This window comes from Augochlora pura, chromosome 6 (assembly GCF_028453695.1).
Source record: "Augochlora pura isolate Apur16 chromosome 6, APUR_v2.2.1, whole genome shotgun sequence".
Taxonomy (NCBI): Eukaryota; Metazoa; Arthropoda; class Insecta; order Hymenoptera; family Halictidae; genus Augochlora; species Augochlora pura.
Genome location: NC_135777.1, coordinates 2,654,626 through 2,676,754, shown reverse-complemented (window position 1 = coordinate 2,676,754; position 22,129 = coordinate 2,654,626).

Here is a 22,129-nt window from a genome sequence, read left to right as displayed (position 1 = left end):
TTTTTATGTTAGCTGTATTTAACCCTTTCGGAACGGATCGTCGTGCCAAAAGAGGAAAAATTAAGCGTTCATGTGATAAATGGATCACATACGACAACGTTGTGCGAAAACGTTCATGCCTCTGCGGCGCCATTAAAATTGTTGTAACAAGATCCAAAATTATTTTTATAGATATCGTCAAAGCTTAAATTTACAAAAAATTGTTGAAAGTGTAACTGTTCTATGAGTCGCGAAACTGAATTTCGTATTCATAGAATGAATTTTGTTATATAAAATAAAAATACTAGAAGTTAGAAAAATGATATTAGAATTGCAGTTGAAATGGCTTGGAATGCAAAGGGTTAAATTTGAGGCCGGCGTGATGCTCTAAAATGAACAATGCCGGCCGGTTCCGCGCGCGCGCGCTTCCTCCGCTGCGTTATCCAGCGTCTCGCGGCCCATCCGAAAACGCCGAACACAAAAAGAATAGCTGATGCGCCGCCCCGGCATCAGACTGATCCCATCCGGCAGCATTTTCGAGTCTTATCTCTCTGCGGCCCCGGCGCCGCCTTAAATATTCCAGGCCGTTCAAACTACCTGCAAAGAGGTTCGCTCCGGCAGCGGAGCCGGCTCCACCTAATTTCCGACGACTTGGTAACACAATTCGCAGAGTCAATCTCTCCGGAAAGAAAACAGCGAGGGGAGCTTGAACATCCACTGGATAGAAGAAACATCCAATAAGCTGGCGCCATACTCGGTCGTCCGGTGGTCCGACTCCGGTCTTGGATTCATCGAGCCGGCGAGAGGAGGCGAGTTGGAATATAACCGCGGGAAAGAACGCGACGGAGAGAGAAAGAACGTGACGGCGAGAGAAAGAACGAGCCAGAGAGAAAGAAAGAGATAGAGAGAGAGAAAGAACGAGATAGAGAGAGAGAGAGAGAGCGATAGAGAGAGAGAGAGAGAAAGAACGAGATAGAAAGAGAGAAAGAACGAGATAGAGAGGGAAAGAACGAGATAGAGAGAGAAAGAACGAGATAGAAAGAGAAAGACCGAGATGGAGAGAGAAATAACAAGACAGAGAGACAAAGAACGAGACGGAGAGAGAGGGAACGAACCAAAGACAGAAATAACAAGACAGAGAGACAAAGAGCGAGACGGAGAGAGAGGGAAGGAACCAAAGACAGAAATAACAAGACAGAGGCAGAAAGAAAGAATGAAGGAGAGTGAGAGAAAGAGAAAGATAGAACGAGGAAGAACGACAAAGGGGAGAGACAGTGTCGGGAAGCTTCAGCAGGGTGTTATCCGTAAGCCTCGTAGTAATTTCGCTCGGGGTCTATTCCGGGTTCGGGTTTCGGTATTAAGGTAATGAGAGTTCCCGTGGCCGCCTCGCGCTTCCGATAGCGCGAGCCGCGAATTAAACTGTAATTTTCCATCCCGCGGGTCGATGATTCGACCCGCGGAATTAGCCGGCCGGAACGGATCCGGTGTTTCCGGGATTTTTACGGGGTCCAGGTGAATATCAATTAGGAAGTTTCCGGGAGCCGTTTCAATTCCCTGGATTTAATCTCTCTCTCTCTCTCTCTTTCTCTCTCTCTCTCGGTGCTAGCCATCGTTCGATGCAACGCCCCGGGAACTTGGCCGCGGAAGCGATAAAAAACCGTGGAGAAAAGGAAGAGGAGAAAGAGTGTCGAACTTTTCGACGACTTCCGAACCGGCGGCGCGGCGAGAGGCGCGCCGAGGCGGATTGTGTTTCGCCCTTAACGCCGCTCGGCTCGTTTCAAGAGCACTCACGATACGAAAGTTGCCTCCTATTTGATCAACCGGTTTATGAACCAACCCCTGCCTTTCGCAGCAACCTGCTTCTTACTTCCGCGTTTTATTGGCCTCGAAGACTTTGCGCCGCGGGGATACGCTTGCGTATACCGTGTATTTTATGCGACCCGTTGGTAGCTGAGGGTGCGGCATCTATTCGGGTGACCGGCGGTCAGGCGAGCGGATCGGAGATGGTTTGGGGATGACCGAATGATGGGAGATTCGATAGGGAACTGTCGATAGGGCAGGTGGTCGGGTTAGTAGGTGTACGGATTCCTTGTTGGACCAAGTGGATAAAGATATACCGGATGGAATTGTTGAGGCATCAGCGTTCGCCAATGATTTTGTATTCATAATTAAGGGGAACAGTATGAGTGAAATTGAAAGTAACGCTGCAAAAGTTGTAGCAGTTCTTGGGAAGTGGTGTATGTTATACAAACCCAAGATTTCTTCCACTAAATCCGTGGCAATGCTGATGAAAGATAAACTTGACAAAGATCGAATGCCAAGTATCCAAATTCACGGTTTGAAGATAAAGTATAGCGAACAAGTTAGATACCTTGGAATGATCATCGCTAGTAAAATGACCTTCCTCGAGCATTCTAAATATGTGAGGCAAAAGTTTTTAAAATTTATAATGACGATAAGAAGAGTTGCGAAAGAAATTGGTCGAAGCAATAGGAAAAGTTTATGCCGAGTTTTTATTACAGTAGTCGTATCAATAATATTATTTATTCAATCATCTCTCACTTAAGTGTTTTTACAGTTTTTATAATTATAAAACGGGGAGCTGATTGACCCTTTGCACCCTTAATTATTTTTTAATCTTAAGGGGCAGTTCTCCGACCCTCACTTGTTATAACAATTTTTTAATTTCGACTAATAAATACATATATCTTTCCAGACATTTTTCGGTTTTAGCAAACTACACAATCCTTGTTTATTTATTAAAATGTAGACGATCTAATTAACGCAAAAAATAGATAAAGTGACCTATGTAATATATTCGTAATATATTTAGTATATATTATACAGTAACAAATATTATATATTATAATATCAGTCATATATATTATTATATCATATATGTTTATATTATATTAATGTATTATAATATATATTTACCCATTATAATACATTTATCGCTTATTCCAATCCTCAACATACGAGTTCAAAGGGTTAACATCAATTAAAAAGAAATACAACAGAACAGGTCCCATCCACCGACTCGCATAACCCTTTGTTAAATCGAGGAGATAAAAATAAAGAAAGTAACCCAACAAGATCTAAAATTCACCGGCCTGTACAGGAACGATTCCCTGATGCGAAACCGAGCGAAAATTGATCATCGAATAGAGCGTAATTCGATTATGATTTAGCAGATTCCGGGAGGGTCGGAGGACGCGTGAACGCGAGACGTGTTAGGATGAGAGATGAATGGCGCAAGGTGATCGATCGTGTGTTCCTCGGTTAAAAACGATGTCACGCGGGGCATAATTTTCAAGCTTGCGAAACTCTGATTACAGATTGCGCTTTTAACCGAGCAATAAATACAAAAATGATCGAAACTGGGAATTAATGTAACCAGGTCCGCGCGATGCGCGCTAAAATAAACCTCATTTTATTGGCGGCACACACGGCCGACATAAATTTCCACCGCTCAATCTTCGGTGGGCGCAGCCAGCGTGCGGGCGCTGCGGAGCGGGCGAGCGCGTACCCCGTCGCATAATTTTGACGAACGCGTCCGTAAATTATAACAACCGACGACGTAATGTAACGTTTCCAAGCGCGCTATTTCCCGCGGCAATTTATGCAATCGAAAATTTCCTGCGCTCCATGGGAAATCATCCCCCGTTTATCGGGCGCATTTATTTCTCGTAAAGTACATCGCGTTTTATATGCGCCCGCGCGCCCATGTACACGCGCGTCAAAACGTCCGAGCCAATGGGAACGCGGGCACTCGTTGCGCGAAAATCATTTCTTTTCATTTCACTTTCTAGCCGTGCAATTAGCTCGTCGGTGCGGCAGAGGAGATAAAAGATTTCGCAGACAGAGAGGCAGAGAGAGAGAGAGAGAGAGAGAGGGAGAGAAATTACTGTTTAACGCAAGCTTTTCGCGTCCGCTGTTCTATTTCCGATCAGCTTTCACTCGGATCGAAAATCGTGAAACGTGCTGGTAATTCTGACAAAGATGCGGTGCATTTAAATAATTGCAACAAAACGCGCGGATGGTGCTGCAAGCATTAATCGGGAACCAAAGGGAAATGAATTACGCGAATTGGCTGACGTGGAATCAGGGGATCGTTTGATCAGTTACAAAGCAACGGAAAAAGTCGAGACAACCAATAGAAAGTTGTTGCAAAATTATTCTGCTAAATAGCCGTCCGATAAAGAAATTACATAATATTTTGAATACGGAGTATGGACTCGGATGATTCCATTATTTCCACTATGATATAGTGAATCGGATGATTCTATGACCATACTGGTGGAATAGGTGCGATAAATATGTAAAGGTGAGTAGAATAAGAACTGTTCCGTTGTTAGAAAAGAACATATTGCTGTATTTTATATCTTTACAACCATTCGCGTTTTCAAATCATAGACGAGGCAGTTAGACCCTTCAAACTCATCTGCGTCGCACATTTCCCCAAAAATCGCAGACCCCAATAACACCAAATTACCGTAGTAACAATATTTCTAAAAAGACCGTCACGCCTCGTAAAAAGTCTGTTAGCATTTCCTAAATTATTATCTACATTCAGCAACAAAGGTGGAGCCATCGTCGTGTCCCTTATTTTCACCCGCATTGTTAAATTTGAGTCACCTTTCCGATTTATTACCTGCTACGGTACTTTCCTGGGACAAGCGGATTTCCCCCGCGAACGTTAAGCAAGGGTACAGATGTACCTGCAAGGGACATCAACAAAACATGCAACAAAAACCACACCTACACCGAACTTACATTTTCGGCACCATTCATCTTCAGAACACAGTACATATCACGACACAACAGCGAAACATACTCAATGGACTCGTGTATTCAAGTTACTTGTTTTAGAATATAGTATTTATTTCAATTTTAGAAGTGTGCCGCATTCTTCACCTCTCTACCAGCTCTATTACTATAAGTGATCATAGGGTATTGCGAATAACGCTGTCATTTTAGAATCGAGCATTTACAATTCAGGTATACCGTTCATAGGTCTCAGTGTTTGTTCGTGAAAAACAAGAACGACCGCTAATCAGACAATTGAAAAAAGGTTACTTCGTGATGAGACAAAGTAATCTAGGTGATTATCAAAGTGATCGATCAATCAAAGTGATCTAGGTAATCATCAAATTGATCAATCAATCAAAGTGATCTAGGTGATCATCAAAGTGATCTAGGTGATCATCAAAGTGATCTAGGTGATCATCAAAGTGATCAATCAAAGTGATCTAGGTGATCATCAAAGTGATCTAGGTGATCACCAAAGTGATCTAGGTGATCACCAAAGTGATCAATCAAAGTGAGATCTATTATTACACTCAGCAAAATAACGTCATATCAACGAACAGCCTGGCAAGTAGAATAAGTCGGCCCCTGGTCAGACGACGACAGAAATAAGATTCCAACTAACCGAAAATGAAACAACTAATTTTGAATATCAGACAAATAGTTAATAATGAAACAAATGAAACAGAGTGGAACACTATCCACAAACGTCAGCTAATTAACTGAACCCTTTGCGGTCGTATTAAAATTAAAATTTTTATCGTATTAAATTAATATAAGTCATGCTTTTATTCGTAATTAATTTTCTTTCAGTGGCCAGTAATAAGATAACAATAATAAAAGAAGGAAAAGCAAAATTTATTAACTCCGTTTTAATGTTTATATATTTAATAAATTAGTATTATATTTTATTAGTAAATTAATTTAATAGATAGTGTACACCATGAATAAAATGCCGCTTCGTATAACGCAGGGTGCCAACGGAACTAGCAACAATATCAATACACCAGTACGACAATGTTCCATTAAAACTAAATTACTTATTCTACAAAATGTTTATTTTTCTTAACATGCGTCAAACTGGCGCGTGTCGTAGAAACAGGTACATAAAAAATGTCCGCAAACCTAGCGTTGAATAAATGAAATTGCTCGGCCAGCGGCAGATTACAAAAGATCTATCGAGCTGTCCGTCGTCGCTTTATTTTTCCAGTTAGCTGTCGCCGATCACGCAATATTCTGTTAATCATATTGGATTTTCCTGGCCGGGAAATCGTCGCAAAAACCGTCGAATCCGAGGAAACGCCGGTTTAGAGACTGCAGGCAGCAAGCGGAGCGTACGCTGGCGAAGTTTATCGTTACAATTTCCGGTTTGGGGCCCCCTTCTCCCGGTTAGAGAGAGAGAGAGAGAGGGGGGCGAGGACACGGCGCAGAACGGTGGAAGGCGTTGTTTCATCGAAAATTCCTCAGACAAACATTTTCGTCCGCCAGCCAGCCAATTTCCTCCGGCTGGCGTTCGAAGGCGCGTCCCCTTTCCGGTCCGGATTCGACGCAGCTAGGTTGGCCTTTCGAGGAATCCGGGGGAAATGTGGGTCGCGTCGGGCCGCGGCGGGCCATTGTTGGTCACCGGGCAGACGATAACCGACTTTCCTCCGAAGATCCTGCAAATCGAATCGCGAATCGGCCGGCTGGAAATGTGACGGGGCCAAATCTCGCGGCGCATTCGGCAGGAGTGCACCGATCGGCCGGAACCGTTCCGGTTCTTTACTCCCTTTTCCCTTGTACTCGGCGCAGCCGGCCGTAATGGATACGGAGATAGATGGCCACGGACACGGCCAGCGGCCCCCTGGGGCCCCGAGGGGGGGTCGGCGATCCTGCGAGCGCTAAACGTCCGTCGAATTGTTGCGGCGGAACCGCTCACTGCTGCGCGAATACCTCGCAGCTTTTTTAATCGACTGTGCTCGCTGCCAAGTGCCGCGGTCCGCGAGAAATCTCCGCGGGTTTCGACGTGTAATTATGTACCGAATAGGGTCGGTTGTGTAGATTTCTTAAAGAGCTATGGCTGTTATAGGAATTGAGGCAGTGATACTGTTGCATTTTGTATAAGCTGTGACTTCTGTTTACGTTCAGGTAGTATTTAAGTCGTAATAAGTTTATAAGAACTGGACTAAGTCAGTTGATTGGTTTCTTGAATGATGGAGGGGTTAGTATATTAAAGAATGATCAATTCACTTCCTTTCTGTCTTATACTACTTGTCTGATCCCGATAATTACATGCATCATTGTCTGACCATCGATTTGATATATTTTATTTGCACGGCCACTGGTGTAAATTGTGTCTGACCGAGGCGTGACATATTCCACTTGTCGGCACATTTGTAGCACAGTTTTTTACTGAGTAGCACTCATTTGTCTACACAGTACATGGTACTACTTATTACATTATGTACTATATTTCTAATTACTAAGTGATATTATATTACTTATTACATTATTGTATTACTAATTACTAAGTGATATTAAATACATTACTTCTATACTTATATACTTATTATATAAACACATATAAGTGAATAATACATTGCTTATATTTACCTGTATATATTTACCTTATCACAATGCCATATATCTCTTGTTTGCCCAATCCCGTCGATTCTACTAGCCCGATCAATGAGTAGTTCACTCGACGTCTGACCAAAACATACCCTATTCCACTAGCAAAACAATTCGTTCCGTTCACATCACTTGTCACGCCCTAAAACTATATTCTATTTCTCAAATCATCGTTCGTCCTTGTGCTACATGTTCAACGGCATACCGATTGCCTGACCACTGGCCCCCCCTATTCTACTTATCCATTCTCGGTCTTCCACTCTTATTATCTTTACGCGGCCATTTATCGGCTCTCCTCCGCTTATCTGACCGCAAGCGGATCAAATTTCACTCGATCTTCCCTATTCCACTTGTTCCTCCATTCAGCCGAATCTTCTTTCCTAGAACATTACCGTTCAAGTGCTTGGTCACTCGAACAACGAGGTCATGGTTGGATTTTCCGTTGTTGCAAAATCAGAGTCAAGGTATGAATTGGACCGGAGAGAGAGAGAGAGAGCCGCGCGTGGCTCGTTCGCTCGCATAATAAGCGAATCGCTTAGCCGGCGTCCATTTCATCCGGAACGGGGGCGGTCTAGGGACTTTACGATTGAGTAAAGAATTCCCCAGGACGCGAGCCGGTTACCTTATTGAACGTAAACACACGGAATAACGGGACACCGTGTGCGACTACGTTACAAGCTGTTCCACGAGTTTCTAATATTACGAATTTCGTGGGGCTCGCACGGTTATGGGACTTCTGGACGAGGCGCGTCCTGTTATCGGCCCTGCAGATTGCCGAATAAAATAATAGTGGAGGAGCTTTTGCCTTGCTGAGATTTTAGAGACTGTGTTTACTTGTCTGAGAATAGAATTTCGCTTTATTATACTACCTTCTACTCTATTACACTTTATTCTTCTTGAATAATTAAAGCTTTACAAAATCGAAGTGAGTTCTATAATTTCAGTTTTACGAATAGATTGATTGATAAATTATAAAACGATTTAATATCTTTATGTCAAGTTTCTGACAATTAATTACAATTTTCGCACGTCCACGCAGACTAGAGAAAATTAATCATATTTAAAAGGAATACCATAAAGATGATACTATATTGATGAATTGATCAATGTTTTTCGTTAATAATTCGTTAACAATTCATTAACAACGTCTCAGAGGAAATTATTATAAATGAAAAAGTTCCCTAAAATCACCACAAATATTCTTTATTTCTAGAATACCATAAACAATATATTGATTAATTGCTTCATTAGATCATTGGTCAATATTTTCGTCAATAATTTATTATCAACGCCTCAGAGGAAATTATTATAATGAAGAAAGTTCTCTCAAATCACCTGAAATATCCTATATTTCTACATTCTTACAATTTTTGGCACACTTCGTACATATCAATGCCCAGCGAAATCACCATCACTGCTCGCTAAATTTATTATCCGATAAAGCAAACAAACAAACCTGCGAGAATAAATCTTGAAATTCACCGAACGAAATATTCAATCGAACGCTCTCGAGCCAGAGTGGACGAGCGAAGTCCGACGGTGAAACGATTCCCGTTTGTAAAAGCGTGTTCCCGTCGTCGGAAGAATGATTCGAAATCGACAGGCTTCGCAGCAGACAGAGCGCGCTAAATGTCCTTAAAGGCTCAGCTGCGTGTCCGTCGGGATTCTTGAGAAAGTAATTGCAACGCAAAGGCGAAGGGGAGCCGGAGGACGGTCGGACAAAGGATTCGAACGGATAAATTCAGTATCCAGCGGGAAAATAAACGACGGATGACAATTCAGCCGCCGAGTCTCCGGGGGTAAGGACAGGTTAAGCCGGTTCGCGTCTGAATCAAAGGGGGTCACAGATTGCGCTTCTCGTTGCGCTCCTCTTGTATATTAAACCGGAAGATTTTTGATACGGAGTTCGTCGCGCGCCGTTGTTTCGACGTCTCAACGCGTCGTAGAGCTCTATGTTAATTCTATGTTAATTCCCGTCCCCCATGACCGAGGGGGCTCCAGGTTATTATGCAGGGCATCGTCGTCCTTTGAATTCCCGTCCCTCGATGAATATTTGACAAAATCGTGCGGCGTTTAACCCTTTGCTGCGCCATTGTCTTCGCGATAGCGGCGATTAATTGGTTTTTGTTTTAATAATTTTGGGGGAAGAGATAGATATATACCTCAGCGATTAAATTTTATTCTGATTTAGGAGAAATTTATGGTGTTTATATTTAATAAATGTTGCTTGACATCTTTATCATATATTATTATGTTTATCATACATGAACAAAGATCACGTTAATGAATGTCTTAAACTAATTTTAAAGCAGCGAAATGGTAGAGCCGAACGTATCCCACCATACAAATGATTAAAACTAATAAAATTACAAATTCATTAAAATAATTTTTTTAAATTTACGATCTAACAAATTCACTATTTTCTGCTTCTTCACACTAAATAATCGAAACAAACGCTTCCTCCCATTCTTCTACAATAAAACAAATTCTATGCATCTAAGCTTTTCATTTCCTTTAAAATCATTTGCCCAAAGAGTTAACAAACTATAACAGAAATCATGAGTCGAAGCACGCGAAAGGGTTACAAAACAATTACTGAAAGAGAAGAATAATCTTACGAAAGTAAAGCGATCTACGCCATTGCGCGGAGTAGGGCCGAGAAAATTATCGAGCACGTCGAGATCGTACAGACCTCGACCGATAAATTATAATTAATTAAGCGTGGCGAACGGAGCAATGCTTTGGGAGTAATAACGCTGCATAACATCGGCGACCTCGGTGGTCTATTAATCCTTTTCCAAGAGAAACGTCTGCCGATTCTACGCCGGCGGTCGATAATTGATAAAAAGTGCGGGTGGCACCGCCGCGCTGCCATCGGCTCCTATTTTTTTATTTCTCCAGAAAATCCCGCGAACGAGTACAAGCATCGCTATAAGAAAAAAAGAACGCTGTCCCGCCATGGAACTGATCTACGTTTTCGACATTTCGCGACCTATCTTTTGCAGACACCGCGCAGATTCCGGATCAACGCGCATCGGATTTTCACAGTTTCGTTTCTCGACACCGGAACCCCATCGCGACAGAATTAACGCGATTTCCAGTCGGCGCAGAAAATGTATATTATTCGGTTGGGAAAAATGAAATCCATTATTTTTTCGGTAGACGACTGTACTGATCGATATCTGTTAAAGTATCGAGCAAACAATTTCAGATCTATGCTCGTTGGAAAGGTGACATTTCGCACTACAAAAATTCTTTTTCTGTCTTTTGTTTGGTCCATTCAGTTGCGAGCTACAGGGTGTTCAAAATGGAAGTCAACATAGAGAAAATTCGGTGCATTTTAGAATTTTTCGAATTCCTAATTCTAATATTTAAACTTCCGTCGTTCCTAATGTTTAAACATTCAAGTAGATATAAACATACAATAAATGTAAAAATTTCCTTTTTCTTCTAAGAAATCAGAGTGATCGAAAAACTTCTAATCATGTTATTTCTAAAGAAAATGGCAGGGCAAGGGGTTAATATTTTCCTTAATAAGACCAGATCATTTTTGTTTCTTGTATTGATCGTCCGTTGCTTTAATCTTTTAGATACTACGCGCCACTATAGTGGCTTTCGCGAATGGCTAGTGCTTTACTCAATTGTTTTATTATTTATTAAAGCAAACAATTAAAGTGAAAGTGTGTATATACAATATATTAAGAAAAGAATATATGTTATTAGTACTATATATAGATATCCGGAAAAAATATATATTAAGAGAAAATCGTAATTTAGTTACGAAAAACTTTATTTGCGCAAAATCCTGCCGTATCTAAAAAGGAATAAAATTCCTAAAAACATGTTAAATAAAGTCTTGAAGTTCGTGTAAAAATCGACGTATTTTTGCCGCGTCGACCGCGGAAGATAAACTATTATCTCGGACGTGTGACGAGGGCGGCGCTTGCCCCCTCCCCTCCAAATATGATCAAAGGCGACAGAGAGGCGTTCGTTTCTCGCGTTGGTAATGGAAAAAGGCCGGTTATCCGCGGGGCCGGATCGCCGCCGCGACGAGATATTTCGACGAAAGCTCAGCCGGGAATTGAACTGCGAATTTAATTTTTAACGGGCGAACTTCGCGAGGGCGGGCGTTACGAACTTCCCTGCTGCGTTTACATTCGTAACGAGGTCGCCCGGCGCCTGGAAAGACACAAAGGAACGCCGCGCGACGAAAGGCGGAATATCGCGACGCGTGCAATTATTTCGAGACAATCCTGCGAGCACACTTCGATGAATCTTTCATAATCGCCGGTTGCGCAAGGAGAACTCTCTCTCTCTCTCTCTCTCATCTCTTCTTGGGGGATCGATCGACGCGAAAGGAGCGTGCGAGCTCGTTTTCATTTGTTAAGTGGGGGTTTCGGAGGTGGGAGATACAGTTCGAGGGAGCAACGGGGTGGTGCGGAATGGTTCGGAGAGTTTATTGATAAGTTTTGAACTGTTTTTCCTGAGTGATAAATAATATTTTGTTTCTTTTTGTTCAAGTACTGTGCTCGAAGTAGTATTGAGAAACTTTGTGTACAAATTGGCCAACTTTGAGAGATGATAATTTAGTGGAAAATTGTTGTAATACGATGATTGTTTCTTCAAATTGAAGCTTGAAGTATGCAGTTTAAGATGGTGTTTGTTGATTTTATTTCTACTGTATGCTTGTTATATTGTAACTTTTAAAATGTGGGAATAGAAGGTTGGAATACGAGGATTGGTTTTGAATGGTGTAACTTTGGGAAAAGAGATCGCAGCCGAGCTTCTTTTCTTTTGAATTAAAGGGGGAGGATTGAACTTTGTTTTATAGTATATAACATGTTGGAAAGGAATTTTATATTTTGTTAAATATGGAAATTTTTAATGTGGCGATCATGGTCTCGCTTTTAGAATATTAGAGTGGCATGGGTGCATTTTTGTTGAAAATTTCGGGGAGAATCATTGTAGGGTGATGACTGGGTGCGGATTCGTAAACGTTATTTTAAAGTAGATGGTCCAGGCTGTAATTTAAAAAATAAGTCATTATTCTTTGATGATTTTTAATTGAGTTATCGTTAGTCAAAGTCGGCCAATTTTGAGAAGTCCGTGCATTTCGTTGAATTTGGCTATTTTTATTGTGACAAACATGTCCTCATTTCTAGAAGCTTAAAATATAGAAATACTATCTTAAAGTAGAGATTTCAAGCTTCAATTAAAAAAAGAGTTATCATCTTACAATGATTTTTTGCCGAGTTATCCTTAGACAAATTCGTCCAATTTTATTTTAATAGTTATTTTCAATGTGACAAGCATATCCTCGAATTTAAAGGATTACAATGGCGCAGACGCATCAGACTTAAAACAAAGAAACACTATTTCAAAATAGAAATTTCAAGCTATAATTTAAAAAGAAAGAATCATCGTTCTGCGACGATATTTCGCAAAGTTATTATGAGTCAAAGTTGGCCAATTGGTAACCACCCAAAGAGGGGTTTTCTTTTCTTAAACTTCCACCTAAAATATTTACTTAATTTCATTAAATTTTCTCTTCTAAGCTCCATATACCTTAACAAACCGGTGCAAATTGAACAATTATGAAAAAATTAACTAGTTCGTTAAATGCCACTGAATTCTTCTATACACTATACGGGATAGCTCGAATCTAAATTCCCTGAATGTATATTGCGGGTGGAGGGTATGTGCGAATGCGCGATGGAATAAATAGAACGATAGACCCGGGCAACCTCGATGGTCGCCGATGTTCGGCGGCCTCATCAAGGAAATTTTCCACGTATCAGGCGTTTTTTGCAGCCGATATCCGGCAGCGGAACGATAGAAACGATGGCGGCGGTGATAGCGGGCCGGTCCCTCTCGTTTCGCAGTCGGCGCTGGCAGCGGGCCGCGCCGGAATAATTCCGCGCCGCGGAAAGCGCATTTAATCCATTTTCATAAGCGACGTCCCGAAAATACGTCAGGCCGCGGCGCAATAACAATATCGATGATTTTCATTGAAATGGAAATGCCCGGGCGACAGTAGGCGTGATTGCGAAAATATGCCGGCGACGGGTTTCTAGCGTATAATCGCGCGTAATCGGCCAGAAAATACGCGGCGGAGCTGTCGGCTAGAGGAGCACCGGTTTACTCGCGGGACTGTTTAAACATTTAGCTGGCGTTTCGTTAATATTCCGTCGCTCCTTACCCGGGAATAATTCCCTTTCAATTCGCATAAACGACCGAGTCTGTTTCTAGAAGTTCAAGCAAACATTGCAATTAGGGAAATCGCCGGGAAAATGCGGCGGTTCTGTTGATTTTCAAAAACGGAATCAGTGACTAAGGTTCGGCTCGTCGATCATTTTATCGGCTTCGATTTCGCCGACGGCATTAACCCTTTTCACTCGAGGCCATTTTTAGTAAATAGGAAATAATTTATGCGACGTGTAGCATGTCCATTTTAGTATGTTGTTCTAATATATACATATTAGTATATATATATTTATTGTATAATATAGTATATACATTAGTATATTTATTTATTATATAATATAATATCGTATTGTAGTGTTGTATTGTTATAGTTATATTATAGAACATCCGGATATCGTATGTAAATCCGAAGGAACACGGTATTATACTATGCTATATTATATAGTATTGTATTATCATAGTATGCTATATTATATAGTATTATATTATCACAGTATGCTATATTAAATACTATTATACAATATAGTAAATTCATATAAATATCTATACCATGTACATAATTTTGTATATTATATTAAGACGAGAATGTCTCCAAATGTCTTAAGTACAGCCTAGTAACGTCTTCTGGTATGAATCAAGACGCCTTTTAAGGACGTCTTAAAAACATTTTATGAACCTGTTATGGTCGCCTTAACACGTCATTATGACATATATGATCACCATAAGACGTCCAAACCTAAAATCGACATAAAAGTAACGCCCCTAAACACGTTCAGTTCTTATAAACTTATAGAAGACTTTAATCAACAATTTGTCAAATCCAAACGAATTTAACAATACTTTTTTTTTTAATAAAAATACTTTCGAAAATAATACTACAATCTCTACCACCATCATCCGACTGCAAAATGTTAAAAACGCAAAACAATCGACATCAATCGACAATCTCATTCATAAAATCACCAGCTATGTTACAGCTTCTCGTTATACATCCGGCGAGTAAATTGCCGGAGAAAAATTAAGATCCGCTCGCGGAGTCCCATCGTAGAACCAGAGATAGGAACCATCACGGCTGGCGGAACAGATCGGCCGTCTTTCGGCATTGAAGCGAGACGAGGATGAAAGAGAAAAAGGGGGGCGGAAAGGGACGACGGCGGGCGACTCGAAGGCGCAAAACAAGGTTCCGGCTGGCGGGCTTGAAAAGACGGAATCTAGGTCTAATCGCCGGCACATGACCGGAAGCTGTCTCTGGAAGTACGTGCCCTATAAAAGCGAGATTCGTCAATGGATCATGGGGCCATTGTACACGGGGCCGTACTCTCTCTTTCATCCTGGCGGAGAACTGGCGCGTGACCCAAATCCCAAATACTTCCTCGAGCGGGGGCAGGGGGGGAGGGGGGTTTTGTCGCGAGAGTCCCTGCAGAGCTCCGGCTCTGCCGTGCCGCGCGGCGTGCTCGTTCCGGAGGGGGGATGTTCGCGCTGTCTGTCGAGAAACGCGCATCCTCCCCCGCGGCACGTCCCCCTGCCCCTTCCCCCCCCTCGCCGCCACCCCGCTCGGAAGCACAACAATGCCGGGGCCACGGAAACGGTGTCTGAGTGTCCTCGTGCATAAAAGGCGCTCGAGGTCTCGTTAAACCCCCGTTGTTCGGGATATTGGCCGCGGACACGTCGCCGTCGACGAGAATAGGCCCGGCGACGATCTTCAAGGTGCTCCCGCCTCCTTTTGGATCGGGAAGATCGATCCTGTATGCTCGCCTTCCGCGCTCCCTGAATAGCCGCCGCGACATTTCGACAGAAATGGGTTAACGCTGATTCTACCGGGCCCTGTAATTAACCCTTTGCCCTACGACCACTTTTACGGACACGCTGGCGAAGCAGGTAATTTGTACTCGTTAAATTATATCAATTTAAGCTATATTTGTATTGATTTATATTAGCTTATTTTATGTTCATTCGTGTTAATTTAATCTATATTTATATCAATTTGTATTAGCTTAATTTATGTAAATTTTATCTATATTTATGTTGCTTTATATTAGATTAATTTATATTGATTAAATCTATATTTATATTAATTTATGTCAATTTAATCAATATGTATGTTAATTTATATTAGTTTAATTTATGTCAATTTAATCAATATGTATGTTAATTTATATTATCTTAATTTATATCAACTGAATCTATGTGTATATTCATTTATATTAATTCAATTTAAACTTATATTAATTCCTATTAACTTACTTTATGTCAATTTAATCCACATCTATATTAATCTACATTAATTTAATCAACATTCGCATCAATATACATCCACTTAATCTACATTTACGTTAATCCACGTTACCTTCATATACACTTATATAAATCGATACCAACTCTTCCGCAACCCTTTCCGCAATACTTTACCTCCCCTACTCCCCCCTTTTCTACTGTAATTAATGAACCATTTCGGAACCCGGTTAGGCAAACACACTAATCCAAAACGCAGTATCCGCAGCGGACTGGAAACAGAGCGAACTGTAAAGCAAGCAATTTCGCAAGAAAAGTAACAAGACAGCGTCCCCTCTGCCCCCCCCCCCCTCGACCCCCCGCCAAAAAAAGGAAAAATGGAGCTCCGTAAAACGGGCAAGACAGTCTTACGTTGAAGCATAACAAGCCAATCTCCTGGAAAATGGGGAGCCCCGAGGAGGGCGCAATTAAGCCGCGGAGCGGAGGATAACAAGCGAATCCGCAAGGAAATGTAAAACAGTAAAAAAGGGTAGAGTATAACAGGCGTTGAAATTCCGGCTGAAAAGTGGATCGGCCGGCATGATCAGGGGACCCCGGTGGAATTACGAGCGCGGGGGTCGGCGCGTGTCTTCGTTGGAGTCTGTCGCGTCGCGTCGAGCTGCTTCGCGTCGAGCTGCTTCGCGTCGAGCTGCTTCGCGTCGAGCTGCTTCGCGTGGAGCTGCTTCGTGTCGAGCTGCTTCGCGTGGAGCTGCTTCGCGTCGAGCTGCTTCGCGTCGCGTTAGTTTCGTATTGCGTTTGATTCATGTTTGCTTCGCGTCGCTTTAGCTTCACGCTTTGCTTCGCGCCGCGTTTGCTTCGCGTCGCTTTAGCTTCACGCTTTGCTTCGCGCCGCGTTTGCTTCGCATCGCGTTAGCTTCACGCTTTGCTTCGCGTGGCTTTGGCTTCACGCTTTGCTTCGCGTGGCTTTGGCTTCACGCTTTGCTTCGCGTCGCTTTGGCTTCACGCTTTGCTTCGCGCCGTGTTTGCTTGGCGTCGCGTTAGCTTCACGCTTTGCTTCGCGTCGCGTTAGCGTCACGCTTTGCTCCGCGTTGTCGTCCTGCTTCGCGTTACGCTGCTTCGCGACGCGTTCTGCTGTGCCCTGCGTTGGCTTTGCGTCGCTCTGCTTTGCATCGCGTCGCACTCGCTCGCGTAGCGTTCGCTCTCATCGTTCACTTCGCGTCGCGCTCGCATCGAACAACGAGCGTATATCAGCCAGCTGCATAATGAAGTTATTGTAACGAGTGGCCGCGGCGCGGCGCGGCCCTACTCGTCGTTATTCGGTGCCGCGGCGTAGTCATCGTAACGCATGGGAACGTCAACGGGGCTCGGCCGCGTTAATCGGGACCGGGGTTCATTTTATTGAATTATATTAATCCATTATAATACGCGGCGGCGAATTTATCGTTGCCGGGCTCGGGCCGGCCGCGTCTAGCCGGCCAACTGCCCAGAGCCTAGCTGCCGGGCATTATTCTAACGAGATCGGGGCCGACCGTAAAATTAGACTATCGAAACGTTCGCAGCAGTTATCGGGTGTACCGGCGATTACGTTTCGAAGAGCGCGCGATTAACGTTATCGATGTTTGACGTATTGTCGGAATGGGGATTACGATAGTCAGCGAACATTACATTACACCCGAACTTCGGTCAATTGTGATTACGAATCGACGTTTAACCGTGAGCCCCTGCTCGTGTGCGGCGGCGGAGGGTGGGGGGTGTGAGAGGGGAGGGTGAGAGGGTGATTTGGGGAGAGGGGGCGGCAGACGGCGGAGCGCGGCAAGAAATTTTCACTTTGCCCGAAGGATATCGATTTAAACGAGCACGTGCCCCGGCGAACATTACCTTTTCCCATTGCCGCCGCGGCGGTCAGACACTGACGAGCGAGCGCCTCGAATTATCTGATTTCGATTTTGATCGACGCCATCCCCGGATGGTTACGTTTTTTTTTTTATCGGGGAACGGCGGAATTAGGGTAGCTATCCGTCGATCGCGGATACGTTTACTGGTGCCAAACGATGCCGGGGGGAGTGTACAGGGTGTATCAAAGTTATTTGCGATTTCCGGAAATGACGGTCTCCGGGAACGTTCGGAGCAACTTTTTCCGAAGCGAAAATATTAATCTTCGGCTTTATTTGCGAGTTAAAATAATGGCGACGGCTTCGGGTTGTGTTTGAAGCGGTGAACCAGTCACAGAGCGTGAACTTGCCGAATTTGTTTAAGAATTGTAAAGAATATCATTAATGTGAAATAATAAATATAAAGTAATTAATATGAAATAAAATTCAGTCGTTTAGCTGAGAGAACAATTGTTGCACGGAAATGACGACTACGATTCACGATGTCAAGGTTCGATCGTAATGGAATAATTTTAGTGGTGCCTCAGAGTCACCACTCGAGTGCAAATGGTTAAAATCACTTATTGTCAACAACTCTAAAAAATAGCCACGAATCTCGGGTAGTCGTATCTCATTTTCCCAAATCGTCTATTTTTATTAATAAGCTGCGGGACAATTATTAATACGCGAGGACTTGCTATAAACATCACTCCTTAATCAGGACATCGATCCCGCAGTCGAAATTCTGGCTTGAAAAGAGCGTCCAATATTTTCCGTAGAATCCGCGTTGTCCCCGGCAGTGGCTAGAGCCCGATTTTCCTAGGAACCGATTGCTCTCAGAATCAGAGCATCACCGTCGCTATATTAAAGCCCTGCCACTCTATCGAACATCTATAGAGCCGTCTCTCCCCCGAGAAGAGATTACGCGAAGAGCACAGCTGCGCTGTTTGGGACGTGAGGAAGCGTCCCTCCACACGACAACATGCAACAATCGAAATCGTTTCAGCCTGCTGCAAATAAAATTAACATCGCAAACAACGACAAAAACCGAAAACCGAATCCGCCCACCGTTCTCAGCCGATTCAACACTAAATTTACGAAGACGCATATTCAATTTTTACACAGAAAAATATGGTAATCGGCTAGATTTATCTTTTGCCACACATGCTTGCAATTATCCATTTAGCGGGACGAATATTTGTCAGAATTAATTATGTAAGTATACATCAGTTTAGTAAACTACGCCTGAAACAAATTTATATAACCAAATTACATATTGATAAAACAATAGAAACATTGCCAGACTTCGTATAATTTGCCTAAATTTTTTAATCAACAGATATGTTAACCTTCAATTTTTTCGAAACAAGAGAAAATGGACATACACCATTTTCAAAATAAACGGTCCATATTTTGAAAAACAAAATCTGTCCAAGAGATGATTGCGGTGAAAGCAGTGACAATAGGGGACAGCCGGCTTCATCGAACGCAAGATGAAATTGAAATTATGCGATACTACGAAATTGAAATTATGCGAAATTATGTGTCGAAGGAAAAAGGACGCGTGTCCTTTTAGATGCAGAAAATGATATAAAATTCAGCCGATCCCAAAATGCTACTATTCTTCGTGATGCAGATAATATTTTTCTCTTCGCCAAAGGACTTATAAAATATCGTATCATTTCGACATAGATATTTTGATATTGTTACGGCGAATTGTCCAAATCAAGTCGCTGTAATATGATACTGCCCCGAAGTGGACAACCCCTAAGGAAATAACCGAAGATAGGGGTTGTCACGGAACCGTTGTGCCGCCGAACAGTCTACAGTAGAGATCGAACCGTCGAGCGATCAACTCGTGTTGTCATAAAGAACTGTATAATACTAGATATTCGGAACACAATTGTAAATAGTGTAGACTATGAATAAAATGGTAAATAGTGTAAATCTTTTAGGTTTCTTTTTGTCCCATTTTTGTTTATAAATTAAAAATCTTTGCGGATCTTCTATGAATAAAATAGCAAATAGTGTACAGTATGAATAAACTAGTAAACAGCGTGGACTATGAATAAAATAGTAAATAGCGTAAACTATGAATAAAATGATAAATAGTCTAGACTATGAACAAAATGCCGAGTTGTGTAATCCGTGGTGTCAACGGAGCTCGCAACAATATCAATACACCAGTACGACAATATTCCTTCAAAAATAAATTACTTATTCTACAAAATGTTTATCTTTTTCAACATGCATGAAATTGACCCTGCGCCGCAGAGACAGGTGTATAAGAAATCTCCGTAAACCTAGTGTTAAAATTCACGATTCATCGAATTTCTTGCGCGACCATTCCGCATCAAAGTCGAAATTCGCAGACGCGGCCGTTATTAGCCCGCCAACGCCGCAGAACCCCGAAAACAGTGTGCCGGTGTTTCGCGTGGCATTGCGCGCGGTGCAGGTGGCGGCAATCGATCGGCCGAGATTCCGGCATCGTAAAACCGACCCTCCCCCATCGAAATTATTTACCGTCCTTGTTTACGACGAAATTCATTTTGTTTGGTTAATGTAGCGCCGCGCTTGGAAAAACAGCGGACCGGACAATACCTAAATTGTGATTCGAAGCGCGGGTGTTTGATTTCGAGCCGCCCGCGCGCCGCTGGCGCCCCCGACCCGTGTTTATTTTCGAGCAGATAGCGAATAAATATTAATTATCCGCCACTGGTCGTAGATACAGCTCCCGTGCTCGCCGCTTTGCGAAAATAACGCAGCGCGCTCGCATTTTCGCGGGACGGTCACGTTCGGCTCTCGCATCGGCACGGTCCTCTTCCGTGTCGTCATGAGGAAGATCCATGGAGGAGACGTCAATGCAACAAGAAAGCTTCTAGTAAGTAATAATCATTTCCAACGATACCAATTCCAACATATTTTTTGCCTTATTTATTCGCCACTTTGGCGTGGCGAAGGGTCGGATGTAATTCGAAGTACAGTCAGTCCCATAACTATACGTACCCTCATTGTTTATAAGAGAAATCTGTTGAAGTCAAGGGATGCATGTAAAATTTTCCAATAAACTTTTTATTATCTTATTTAATATTTTTGAATGTGAAGGAAGAGGAAAAGTTTGCAGAAAGCCTAATACAGAACTAGAATTAAAAAATTCCAACCAACTGTAAAGCATGGCAGAGTCTCCGTGATGGTGTGGTTCTGTATGGTGGCATCCGGAGTCGGCAAACTTGTCTTTATCATTTGTCTTTATAATTTGATATAAATAAACTTCATACATGTGTTCATTCATAATAAGAATTTTATTGTAAAATCCTACACGCGTCCCTTGATTTCAATAAATTTCTCTTATAAGCAATGGGGGTACGATTGCTTATGGGACCGTAGCTCGCGCATTCATCGAATCGAGAGAGCATTATTTGATCGACGGAACGGGGAGTGAGGGCGCTGTGTGAACACGGTCCCCCTATGCGGGATGTTTTACTTAAAAATCGTCCCGGCATTCCAGCGGAGTCGATGGAAGGGCTCCAATTATCGGACGTGTGCGCTGGCTATTTACACGTACACACGTCGCTTGCTCCTCGGCAAGAAAATTGAGGAAACAGTGGTAGCTGCGAAGGGAGAGTCCGGGTAGACACGGAAAGATGAGAAAAAGGAGGAGACGGCGGCGAGAAGGAGGGCAGAAAAAGAAAGATAAAGAGATGGAGAGGGGGAGAGGGGAGAGATGATATTGCAGGTCGGCCCGTGTGGCGAGACGTGGATACAGACTCTAATACAATTGTTTCTGTAGCGAGTTCCTCAAGACAGAGAGCGAGGGATTATTTCTATCCATCGAATTGATATCGCGAAATATTTGCAACTATATATATCAGCAATTTTCAGCTTTTTAATGCGATGTTTCGAACTGATATCGTTAAAAATTCTAGTTTTCGAAGACCAAGATTCTAATCTTAGATCATGAATCCATTTTTGCGTTTTCAGTGCAGTTTACCAAATTCTAGGGATTAAGTTTTCTATTTTTATTTATCGAAATGATATCGCGGAATATTTGCAATTCGAAAAACAAAGAGGATTGCATATAAGGATATGTAATATACAAAAGTTGTGTGTATAGTGATAGTACTAGTTCAACTAAATTTTACTTGTAACCATTTCCGCTGTCTGTCCACTCAATTTTGTCCGCAACTGTACTGATCACGGATCTGTTAATTTGCAAACACAATTTTTGAGTTTCAAGCGCAGTTTCCCAAATTCTCTGCATCAAATTTCCTACGCTTCGAAATGATATTACCAAATATTTATTGGGAGTAGAAATTAGTTTTTTTTCAATTAAAGCAGAAAACTAAAATCTCCCGCAAATGCTGCTTAGTTGACACAAAATTTAACATATTCAACAGAGTAAAAAACAGGTGTATTAAATGAAA